The sequence below is a fragment of the Accipiter gentilis genome, unplaced genomic scaffold (assembly GCF_929443795.1).
Source record: "Accipiter gentilis unplaced genomic scaffold, bAccGen1.1, whole genome shotgun sequence".
NCBI classification, from domain to species: domain Eukaryota; kingdom Metazoa; phylum Chordata; class Aves; order Accipitriformes; family Accipitridae; genus Astur; species Astur gentilis.
Window position 1 is genome coordinate 718,495 of NW_026060847.1, and position 11,836 is coordinate 730,330.

Genomic DNA, 11,836 nt, shown 5'->3' on the forward strand with positions numbered 1-11,836 from the left:
GACTATGCCCTGTAAAAAAAACGTGGAGACAAGCCATTGTGTGCACCCATAACTGAAGAATTGAAGACTGAGGACCAACAGGACAGTGCTTGATCCATGGTGGTGACTATTCTTGCAACTCTATCCCTACTGCTTGTTTGATTTCTGCCTTTTTCTTCCATTCTATCCTATTGCTCCTATTTTCTACATTTGCTACTTTTGATAATAAAAGCTGTTTTGGGTATATGGCATTTGACCTCGTTTGTGTCTTAATCTCGCTCTTGGGATCATATTGAAACTTTCCCTGACATTGGATCAGGACAGTCATGGGCTCCAGGTGCTCAATGGACCTCCCCTCCACCTTGCACGGCTGAGATGTGCAGGACTTTGTGTTCATGATGTCCTGGGGGCTGTTCATGGCTGTGGTTTCGTCTCTCCAGGCACACACTGAATTACCACTGACTTTTACATTAGGAATTTTTCCCTCACCCCACTGCACATGATGGTCTTAAGGGTCTTTTCCAACCTCAATGATTCCTTGACTCTCTGATTCTATGATTTCCTGTCTTCAGCAGGGTCAGCTGCAGGAGAATATTTCTCAGGGGGTGGAGGGACCTGAGAGTCCCCAGGGCAGCAGAATGGAAGCGGGGCTGACAGGCAGCACCATCCTGTGGCTTGTCCCTGGGCTGTGGGCTCGGGACAGGAGCTTTCAACTGGGAAACCAATAGAAAAAGGGGAATCCAGGAACCAAAATTTATCAAGGCACAGGCCTGACAGAGCAACCATGGAGACAACGGCAAGAAAGAAACTTCCCTTCTCACAGTAGTTGATGGGCCATTGAGAAACCACCAGCACCACTTCCAGGAGAATCAGCCTGGACTCTGCAAGACTGTGAACCAGGGGGATGCTGGACTGGGAGGGATGCGGGAATCCATAGAGATGTGCAAACCCGTGAAAGACATGCAGGGGAAGGTGGAGCAGGGAGAAATAAAGATAGGGGTTGGCAGAAAAGGATATCAAAGGGGCCAGTCCCATGTCAAATAACCGTCAATATCAATATGGGTTGGGTGGTGAAGGGATTGAGAGCAGCCATGCAAAGAAGGACATGGAGGTACTGGTGGGTGAAAAGCTGGGCATTAGCCAGCAATGTGCCCTCACAGCCCAGAAAGCCAACCATATTCTTGGCTGCATCAAAAGAAGTGTGACCAGCAGGTTGAGGGAGGTGATTCTGCCTCTCTGCTCTGCTCTTGTGAGACCCCACCTGGAGTACTGTGTCCAGCTCTGGGGTCCTCAGCACAGGAAAGACATGGACATGTTGGAGCAGGTCCAGAGGAGGGCCACAAAAATGATCAGAGGGATCAGTCTGCCCTCCTGGGAAACAGCCTCATCATCAACACCATAGCCTGTGACCACCGCCTCCACACACCCATGTACTTCTTCCTCCTCAACCTATCCCTCCTTGACCTTGACCCATCTCCACCACTGTCCCTAAAGCCATGGCCAACTTCCTCTGGAACAACAGGGCCATCTCCTACCCAGGGTGTGCTGCACAGGCATTTCTGTTTCTATTTCTGATCCCAGCAGAGTATTTCCTTCTCACTGTCATGGCCTATGACCACTACATTGCCATCTGCAAACCCCTGCACTACGGGACCCTCCTGGGCAGCAGAGCTTGTGTCCACATGGCAGCAGCTGCCTGGGGCTGTGGGTTCCTCAATGCTGTGCTGCACACTGCCAGTACATTTTCACTACCCCTCTGCCAAGGCAATGCTGTGGACCAGTTCTTCTGTGAAATCCCCCAGGTCCTCAAGCTCACCTGCTGAGATGCCTACCTCAGGGAAGTTGGGGTACTTGTGGTTAGTGCCTGTTTAGTCCTTGGGTGTTTTGTTTCCATTTTGCTGTCCTATGTTCAGATCCTCAGGGCTGTGCTGAGGGTTCCCTCCAAGCAGGGACAGCACAAAGGCTTTTCCACATGTCTCCCCCACCTGGCTGTGGTCTCCTTGTTTATAAGCACTGGTAGTTTTGCCTACCTGAAGCCCTCCTCCATCTCTTCCCCATCCCTGGACCTGCTGGTGGCAGTTCTGTACTCGGTGGTGCCTGCAGCCATGAACCCCCTCATCTACAGCATGAGAAACCATGAGATCAAGGATGCCCTGACAAAACTAATGACTGGATGCTTTTTAGAAGTAATAAACTGCCTCTTGTCTTCTGCATAGTACTTATATTTCATTATATACCCAACCTGTGTTTTGCTAGTCTTCTTATGGTGATTTTGGGTGTGGTTTTACTCTTACTATTTCGTTTTGTTTTACTTATCTGAATGCTTTCCACAAAGAAATACCTTTATTCCTCTGGTTTCTAATTCACAGTCTATACAGCTTTTTATGTGCCCTGGAGGCTGTGCCAAGGAGCTGTGCAAAAGACCTGTGCCCTTTTTTGGGTTTAAACAAAATAAAGGGCCCTGCAGTAACTTGTTCTTCTGAGATCTTTCCTCCAAGACCTTCTCTGCAGCTGCAGGGAGCAGTGCCTGTGTGCAGAGGGGAAGAAGAAAAGAGTCCTGGCACAGCAACAGTGCCAGGGATCACCAGCGCTTGGTCTTTCCCGAGCTGCTGTCTTCCCACTTCCATGCTTTCTTTCTGGACCCTTGGGTTGGTGGAAGGCCTGAGTGCTCTTGAAGCATGGTTAGAGTCCTGCTGTGTGTCAGGCCTGTGACCGCAGGCAAGGACAGGCAATGGGCACTTGTGTGACAGAGCTGGCCTGCATAGCAGCATTTCCATCATAGAAGGGAATCTCCTCAGGCCTGTGCCACAGATGCCCCCCCAGCCCTGGGGCTCAGCCCTCTCCACCCCTGAGGAGCTGCTGTGCCCTTCAGAGGGTCTGGGGCTGTGGGGTGAGTGCCCAGAGCTCTGCCGCACCCTGTGGTGGGCACTGCTGTGGGGACATGGCGGACTGGGCTGTGCTGGGGAGAGTTTAGGGGGAGTGGAGAGAGGTCAAGGGAAGTGGGGAGAGTTTAGGGGGAGCTGTGCTGGTCTGGAAAGTGCCCAGGAGAGAAAAAATGTCAGTGTAGAGTTTGCAGTGTGTGACCATGCATGGCAAGGACTGACACTGGGGGTTTGTGGTGCATTGACGGGTCTTGTGGAAAACAGTGAAGAGATGCAGGTGCAGAGGAGAGGAGGAGGAGGATGGTTTGTGCCCCTGGTGCCATGGACAATGAGGAAGGTGGCTTAGTGTCTTCGTCACCCCCAGTGTCTCTCGTTGGCCGTTTCCATCACTTGCTGGTCACCCTAGGTTTAAGGGTGAGATTTGCTTGGACGCCATCTCCACCTTCCCGCTGGGCCAAGGGCTGCCTTTGACTAATGGACAGCCCTGCCCAGCCTCTCTCCTTCCCCAGATCCTGGCAGACCCTGGAGCAGAGCTGTCTGCAATGTTCCACATGGGTCAAGGCTGCAGCAGGGCAGTGGTCGGGTGCTGGGGAAGCTTCAAAAGTAGGAGGGTTGTGGGGGAACTGTGATCTGAAGGCTGCCATTGGGATCACAATGGGGGGAACTTTCCCCATCCCCGACTCTACCTTTTCCTGTGCTTTGCCTGCAGAGTGGGGCTGTGGAATCTTGTTTGGGCAGTGGGGCTGGGACAGCACAAGGACAGAGGCCATGAAGCAGCTGCCAGGAGGTGTCAGCAAGGCCAGGTAGAAAAATAGAATTTCCCTATATTGCATTTGTTGTGGAGGCATGACTGTAGGAAAAAAAAAAATCACTTGGAGATGCTGGTGGCAAAGGAAGTCAAAAGTAAACAGAAGAGCTTTGGTGGCTTCTGAGAGACCAGGGTTGAACAAGGACTGCTGCTGAATGGGGAAGGTGATTTAATAACAGCAGACACAGCTGGGGCTGAAGGAGGGAATGCCTGCTGTGCCTGAGTCTTTCCTGAGATGGTCTCCAGGCCCCTGTGCTCAGGGAAAGGCTTCAAGGAAGAGGAGAGCATGCATTGGCATGAAAGTCAGGAAATCTCACAAGGACAGATGCCAGTTTCTGTCCCTGCAGGGGTCTAATGCTGGCAATGGCACAGGTTGGGGGGCTGCCTGGCTGGAAGGAGGTGCTTTGGAAAGGTCTTGGTGGACAGTGAGATGGACAGGATGCAGCTGTGTTCTTGGAAGCAAGGCAGGATGGGAGGACCCTGGGCCGTGCAACCAGAAGCACAGCCAGTTGATTGAGGGAAGGGATTATACGGAACACTGTGTCAAGATTTCAGATCCCAGTGCAAGAAAGCTGTTGGCAAGCTGGAGCAAGTTTAGCAAAGGGCTGCCATAATGGACAGATTCTGGAGCACTTTACCTGTGAGGAGAGGGTGAGGGAGCTGGGCTTGTCCAGCCTGGAGAAAGACAGATCTTGGGTGAAACATGTAGCAGCATTGCAGTGTTCCCAGGAAGACTGAGTCAGGCTCATGTCCCTGGTACAAGACACAAGGACAAGAGGCAATGGGCTGAAAGAAGGGCATTAGTGTACATATAGAGAAATACATTTCCAACATGAAGATAGTCAAATGCTGGAAGCTGTTTCACAGGGACTTTCTGCGGGCTCTATCCCAGAAAGTGACCAATGCGTCTTTGGATAAAGCCCCGAGTAATCTGGTCTGGCCCTGCTTTGAGCAAGAGATTGGCCGAGAAACTTCTGAGGTCCCTTCCAACCTAAATGATTCCGTCCTTCCTTCTCCTTCATCTTTTCAAATGAGAGAAATCTCTCAGGTTCTCCCTGACCACAGAAATTATTCGCATCAGGTGCAGAGCTGCTTCACAGTTGACACCAAACAACCTTTGCCATGTTATTTGTTTCTCTTTTTATTCCCCCCACCCAAGCTCTTCTCTTGTACTGGTGCAAAACCTGCCAAGAGGAACAGCCTACCCTCTTAAACCTTTCCACACTGGTCTTGCATTTCTTGTTTCGTATCCTATTTCTGAGTTGGTTGCTGTGGTATTTTCAACTTTGGGTAGCAGCTTGGGTTAACTTTCCTCACAGCAGCTCCTACAGTGCTTTGCATTGGTGGCCAAAACAGTGTTAATAACACTGCCATGTTTTAGTTATTGCTAAGCAGTGCTTGCACAGTGTCAAGGCCATTTTTGTTTCTCTCTATGCCCCCTCAACGAGTAGTTTGGATTGCTTGACACTAGAAGAGCAGGGGATGTCATTTATCAAGGCCAAGCTTCTTGCTCTCTATTGGTGTCTGTGTACCTGTTTTTGGTAGCGGATGGGCAGAAGGAGCGCCTGGGAGAAAAGACAATGGGTTATCCCATGCCGGACACAGCCAAGTCCAGCCAGCTCTGCAACAGACCTACTGCTGGCAAAAGCTAACCCATCAGCAAAGCTGGTGGCACCTCTGTGAAAGTGTATTTCAGAAAGGGCACAAATGCCAGAGTGGAACAGGAGTAAGGAAAAAAAAAGAGTGTGAGGAAAATTCCTGCAAACAGCAAGTTCAGAGAAGAAGAGAGGGAGGAGGAACTGCATATGATGCAGAAGAGATTCCCCTGCAGCCTATGGAGGATCAAATGCCAGAGAAGTTGGATATTTCCTGAAAGAACTGTAGCCTGTGGGAAGGATGCCACAGGAAAAGCGTAAGGGGGGAGCAGCAGAGGTGAACTGTTAGGAACTGACTGTAGTCCCCATTCCCCCTTTTACCACTCACAGGGAAAGGAGGTAGAGGAGTCAGCAATGAAGGAATGAAACTGACCCTGGGAAAAAAAGGGGAAAGGGGAGGTGCTGTTGTAGTATTTAACTTTTCTTCTCACTATCCAGCTGCCCTGGGTGCAGCTGGGGTAGAGTTAATTTTCACAGGAACCTGGGAGGGGGCACAGCCAGGACAGCTGACCTGAACTAGCCAAGGAGCTATTCCATACCATGTGTCATCATGCTCAGTATATAAATGGGGAGCGGGCTGGGGGGGGGTTCTTGGCTTTCCATGGGGAAGTGGTGGAGTGTCGGGTTCCTGATGCTGAGCAGTTGCACTGCGCATCACTCATTCTGTATATTCTTTTATTTGTACCGTTGTTGTTGTTGTTGTAACTTCTCTTTTTGTGTTGTCCCAGTAAATTGTCCTTATCTCAACGCACGAGGTTCCAGGGTTTTTTTTCTTTTCTCCTTTCTGGTTCTCCTCCTCATATCACCAGAGGGGAGCAGGGAGGAGTGAGTGAGTGGCTGCGTGGTCCTTTGTTACCAGCTGGGCTGAAACCATGACACCAACCCTATTTGAACTGGCAATAAGTTAATTCTCCTCCTTTTGAGCCTGTTTTGATCAGGACTAATTGGGAAGTGATGCCCCTGATTTCATAACAAGCAATTCAGCATTTCTTTTCCTTTTTTCTCCTTTTCTACTGTTGAGGAGGAGGAGTGAGAGAGTGGCTGGCGGGGCATCTGGCCGCTGGGCATCTGGCCACCAGCTAAGGCCAACCCACCACAGAGTCTCCCACAGTATTCTTATATCAATTCTAGGAAGCTACAGTCTTGACAGGTGGGCAAAGAGGTAAAAGACTGATTGGATGCATCAGGGTCTTTTCAGAGGCATAATGATGCTATCAGTGTCCTGGAGGAGCTGACAACGTTTTCGGATGACACAAACCTGAGGTGCAGACCAGTCTATACACGGGAGTGCTGACTTCTGGAGGAACCTTGACATGTTGGCAGAGTGGGCAAAAAAGAACCTTCTAGATTTCAGAGAGAAGAAATGCCAAGTCCTGCCCCTGGGGTGGCCTAATGCTGGGCAACAGCCCTGGGTAGGGTGCAGCTGAGCAGAAAAGGCCCTGGGGGTCACGGTGGACAAGCTGTGCATGAGTCAGCGGTGAGCCCCTGCAGCCAAGAAGGCCAAGAGCAGCCTGCCTGTATGATGAGAAGCATGGCCAGGAGATGAGGGGGAGGGACTCCCCCTCCATTCACATGCACAGCACTGCACTGAGCTTGGGGCCTCCTGCCCCCAGTACAGGAAAGACATTGATTAACTGGAGCAAGTTCAGTGAAGGGGCACCAACACAGTCAGGTGTGGGGGGGTGTGCACGGGGCTGGAGAACTTTCCACCTGAGGAAAGGCTGAGGAAACACTGTTCAGTATGGAGATGAGAAGGCTTTGGGAAATCTCATAGGATCATTTCAGTACCTACCAGGCAGTTAAGAAAACAGAGCCAGGCTCTTCATCGTGGTGCATGGTGGGAAAATGAGAGGCAAAGGACAAAAGTTGAAAGAACGTTCAGGCAGGAGATGAAGTCCATGAGGTCATGACCATAAGGTCACTTATGCACTGGAAGAGGTTGCCCTGAGAGGTTGTGCAGTCCAGGCCTTGGAGGTTTTCAAGGCTTCTCTCCTCGTATATATGGTCTCCAAACATTGAACAGAACACTCTTGCTCATGCAAGAACGAAGCAAAAGTCTATGGCACTGGAAAAGCTCTGCCTCCCCTGGGCCCTCTTTTCCCTATGAGAGAGGTCTTCCACCAACCCCACCCTTCTTCCACCTCCAGCTTTGGCAGCTGCCTGTGCCTGCACACTTGCCTTCACCACTCACCTTTGTAACTGAAGCCCAACACATATCTTGGCACTCCCAGTGTAAGCTGTCACCCACCCCACACTAGGAGTCTGCCTGGCCATGGAGGCAGGGAGAGGCCAGGTCCCCTCTGCCTGGTGCTGGGCACAGCTTTTCCCTGGGAATGTCCCCAAGGAGCTCTCTTCATGTGTATGTCAGCCTGTGGCCTGGTAGGGGTGGAACTGGGACAAGGGCTGTTGGGACAGGGCTGAAGTAGCTCAGCTGGGAGAGCGTTAGACTGAAGATCTAAAGGTCCCCGGTTCAACCCCGGGCTTCAGCACTGATTTGCTCCTGTAGATTTTTGCAGAGACTGCCTGCCTGCCTGCCTGCCTTCTTCCAGCCTGCCCTGGCCCTCCTTGCTCCTTCACCTCTTGCAAGCGCACTGCCCCTGCACTGTAGCCTATAGCATTGGGCAAGACAATTGCCCCAGCTTTATCACCATGACAATGCCATCCCTGCACATGGTTAAATTACCAACCTTTGAGTAAACCGCTAAACACATCACCCCCCTTTCGCAGAGACCCCAGACAGGGCTGTCCCAGGGCATTGTTCTGCTTTCAGGACAGTCCTCAGTGCTGAAGGAGTGGGAAGGTCCCTGAGCCCAGCCTACTCCCTCAGCCCCAGGCAGATGGAAGCTTGCTGTTCACCTCACCTCCAGGCATGCTGGGGGACAGAGGGTGCAGGGGGAGGCTCAGTGCCTAGAGGAGGGTGTGTAAGATTTCTGCCCCCATGTCCTCTCCACCACATACCCTGGGATGCCATAAGAGCCTGAGGACACCTCAACCCAGGGAGGGCATTTCCCTCACCCTGTTGCACAGCTCCTGCTGTGGAGTTGGGGACAGATGTGTCACAGAGGGGTGTTGCCCTGGGTGGCAGAGGAGGCTCAGGGGTTTTCTCCTCTCCATCAGCCCACCCCAGAGTGGGCCACAGCATGGGAGAAGTGCCAGCAGCAAGAGCCTCCTCCCGTCCCATTGCCCTGCAGAGACGTTGAAGAGCAGCGCTCTGCAGTGCAGCCCTGTGCAAGGATCAGACCCCAGCAGAGAGGCAGTCCCAACTTCCCCCTTCTCAGAAGGGTTCAAGTGCTCTTTTCTGCAGATGGTCCCTGGGCACCCAGGGGACAACAGGGCTGTGCTTGTCATAGACGCATCAAGGGAAGAGAGTGTCTCTCCTGCTGGCAGGCATCAAGGGGATGGAGCTCAGTAGAAGAGCGTCCACTTCGCATGTGGGAGGTCCTGGGTTCAATCCCTGGCATCTCCAGGGGCGGTGCTTTTGCCCTGACTGCCCAGCCTCAGGCAGCTGTGGGCTGGAGCTCGGGCACTGCTCCTCTCCAGGCCCTGTAGGCCTGCCCTGCCCACCCAGGGCTTGGCTGTGAGATGGGCAGGGCTGTGGGAGGCCTGTGTGTGCTGCCTCTGCTGAGTGCCTTCTTGGAGCAGAAGCAGGCAGCTGTGCTGGACATGAGCCCAGGTCACTGCCCTGCATCCTAGACCCACCCCACCCACTACCCAGGGACAATGCTTGGCAGCAGAGTGTGCCTGTGAAGAAACCTCAGGGAGGGGATAGACAGCAGCAGCACACTATGTAATCCCTTCTGGCTGCACTGGGAGATGTGGTGAGAAGGTGCTGGCCCAGCCCAGGTGTCTTTTTGGACCAAAGCCTGGTGGCTTTCCAGGGCTAAGGCTCTGGGATTGTCCTGTCTCCACTCCAGGTGGAGATCCCATACCACATGGGAAGCACTCTGTGCCAGCAGGTAAGGGTGTCTGGGCTGGACGAGCATGGGCAGGGCTGTGGGACTCCCAGCTGGAGTTTTCCTTCCACCATCCTTCCACCATTGCTGCTGGCTTGAGCAGAGTCTCAGCTCAGGGAACCTGGAACTGCTGACGTCAGGCACAGCCCTGCAGAGGTGGGACGTAGGGTTCAGTTATATGGAACTTAGTTATTGGGCCTGAAAATAGCTCATGGTCACAAGACTGTTCCAGGCGCCTTTAGAAGGCCTTGAACAGAATAAATAAGAAGATAGAAGAAGAAAGATCCCAATTAGGAAAACACAGGTGCACATTCCACGATAAAGGGAACTTGGCACAAACAACCTCAATTCAGGGGCTTATCTTGACCAATTAGACTCAGACAAGTCTTGTATGCTTTAATTAACACAACCAATTATGTCTTGTGTTTGTGCGCGTGGACAGTACCGATGTAACCAATCACCGCTTATGCTTGTGCGTGTGGACACCAAGTGCTTGCATGTAGTAGCCAATCAAAGTCTCTCAACAACTTAGAGAATTGTCTAAAAATTATTAGCTAAGCTCAATAAACTGGCGACTTTAATCATCATATTGGTGTTCCGTCATCCGGGCCCCACACGGATTAATCCCTAAACCCTACATGGGACTGGTGGGGCCGGTGCCCACCTCTCCTTCCTGGGATGTTTGGTGACTCCATCCACCCTGCGCTGGTAGGATCATGGAGTTGCAGGTCTGTCCACAGCCATGCACAGGCAGTGAGGGCCAGGAGATGGTGCCTCGGCTGCTCCCCTGGCAATAACACCCACAACCAAAATGGGGCATGAGACATGGACTTTCACTGCAGGGTGTCCAGCACCCTGGTGAGCCAAAACTCAGAGAAATAAGGCTGCTCTCCTATGGGCTTGAAACAGCCCAGCTCTGCCCAGTATGGGGGCTGCAGTGCTGAGACTTGGAGGTCTCTCTGTGACACCCCCTCAGGCAGGTCCTCGGGAGCTGCAGGAACAACCACAGATCTGGGGTACAGCAACAATCTTGCTTTGCTGCAGAGAATGGACCCAGCCTGCAGGGGCAGACTGTTCAGGTCCCCAAATGCCATGAAACAGGCTCTTCCTGCTCAGGTGTGCTGTCCCCCTCAAGCACACACAGGCCTGTGGCTCATCTCCCCCAGAAGGAAGAGGAAAATATCTGCCAGGTGCCAGAGTAAGGGAGAAATATTACACCTGTGGGAGGGCAGAGCTGGCAGTGAGGTGGCACAGGACAGGCGCTGGGTTCCTCTCCCCAGTGCCCACTTGGAGCACCTTGAGTCTGCACGTCAGTGTCCATACTGTCCATAGCCCCCACCATCCTGTGTTCAGAAGATAACACTCCTCCCTTCTTCTTTATTTCACTTTTATACCTTCCTTCTCTGAGGTGCAGGGCTGGAGCTTGCCCCCATGGGAGTTTTCCAGGGGATGGAGGCTGTGTTTGCAGTGCCCATTTCTGTCACCCATCACCGTGGGGGTCTCACCCTGGGAACGCTGCTCTCCCGTGGGGTCTGCCAGCAGGAAAGCTCTGGGGTATGGGGCAGAGGGATGTGTGTGCCTGGGCTTCTCCCAGATCCCTCGAGGATCACCACAAGGGTGGAGGAGCTCTCAGCAGGGAATGGGGCAATGCTGAAGTGGGAGAGGATGTTGGTGAAAGGCACCTGCTCTCTGCTTCCCCTCTAGGGCCAGACCCTGCTGCTTGCAGCAGTACTGAGCTCCAGCAACTTCCCACATGGAACCCTGCCACAGACAGCCAAGGCACCTTCCAGCCCGCAGCAGAGCCTTTTGGGGAAGTGCCAGAGGGGTGTTGAGACCCACCAGTGGGAGCAGAGAGGGTGGTTTTGGTGCCAGATCCTGCCCAGGTGTCAAACCCTTCTCCCCGCCTGGCTGCTACATAAGAAGTTCCTCTGCCCATGGGCCCTAGGAAGCTGAAAGCCACAGCCAAGGGAGAGGGACCCTGGCTCAGCTCCCAGCAGTGCCTCTTTTAGGGGAGGGACACAAAATCTCCTCTGCCATGGAAATGTGCCCATGTGAGCATCCTCCCAGATGAGCCCTTCTCCAGGCCAGGGACTGGACCATGGCTTTTGAATGTAGCACACATTCCCTGGGGATCTTCTCTTCTGCCCCTGGCCCTCCAACAGCGCTGGGGTAAAGGTGCTCCCATCCCCCCCGCTCCCATCCCTCTTGTACCTGCACACAAGCACCACCCTGACACAAACCCAAACTGACATCCCTTTCGAGGCAGCAGGAGGGCAGGGGTGGGGGCTGGAGGAGAGCAGGAGGAGGGGTCCCAGGTCTGCCGTGGCACCTTACAGCCTCTGCTCAGGAAGAAAGAAGCTCAGTGCCTTGACAAGAGTGCTCAGGGTCTGTGAGGGCCCAAGGCAGCAGGAGCAGCCCATGGAGACTGGGGTCCTGACAGAGCATGAGGAAAGGGAATCCCAGCCCCGTTTGTCCGAGAAAGCGGCTCTGCACCTTGTGCTGTGGCAGTGGGGAGCAGAGCTGCCTCCTAACCATTGTGGGAGGTAATCCATAGGCCAT

At 53.0% G+C, this 11,836-nt stretch overlaps 1 non-coding gene and 1 pseudogene across 1 annotated transcript; both read left to right on the forward strand.

Moving 5' to 3' along the window:
* The first annotated feature begins 1,619 nt into the window (after positions 1–1,619).
* LOC126036940 (olfactory receptor 14A16-like) lies at positions 1,620–5,321 on the forward strand (annotated as a pseudogene).
* Positions 5,322–7,740: 2,419 nt separating this feature from the next.
* TRNAF-GAA (transfer RNA phenylalanine (anticodon GAA)) lies at positions 7,741–7,813 on the forward strand. The gene has a single exon. It is a non-coding gene; the product is annotated as a tRNA-Phe (tRNA).
* The last annotated feature ends 4,023 nt before the right edge of the window (positions 7,814–11,836 follow it).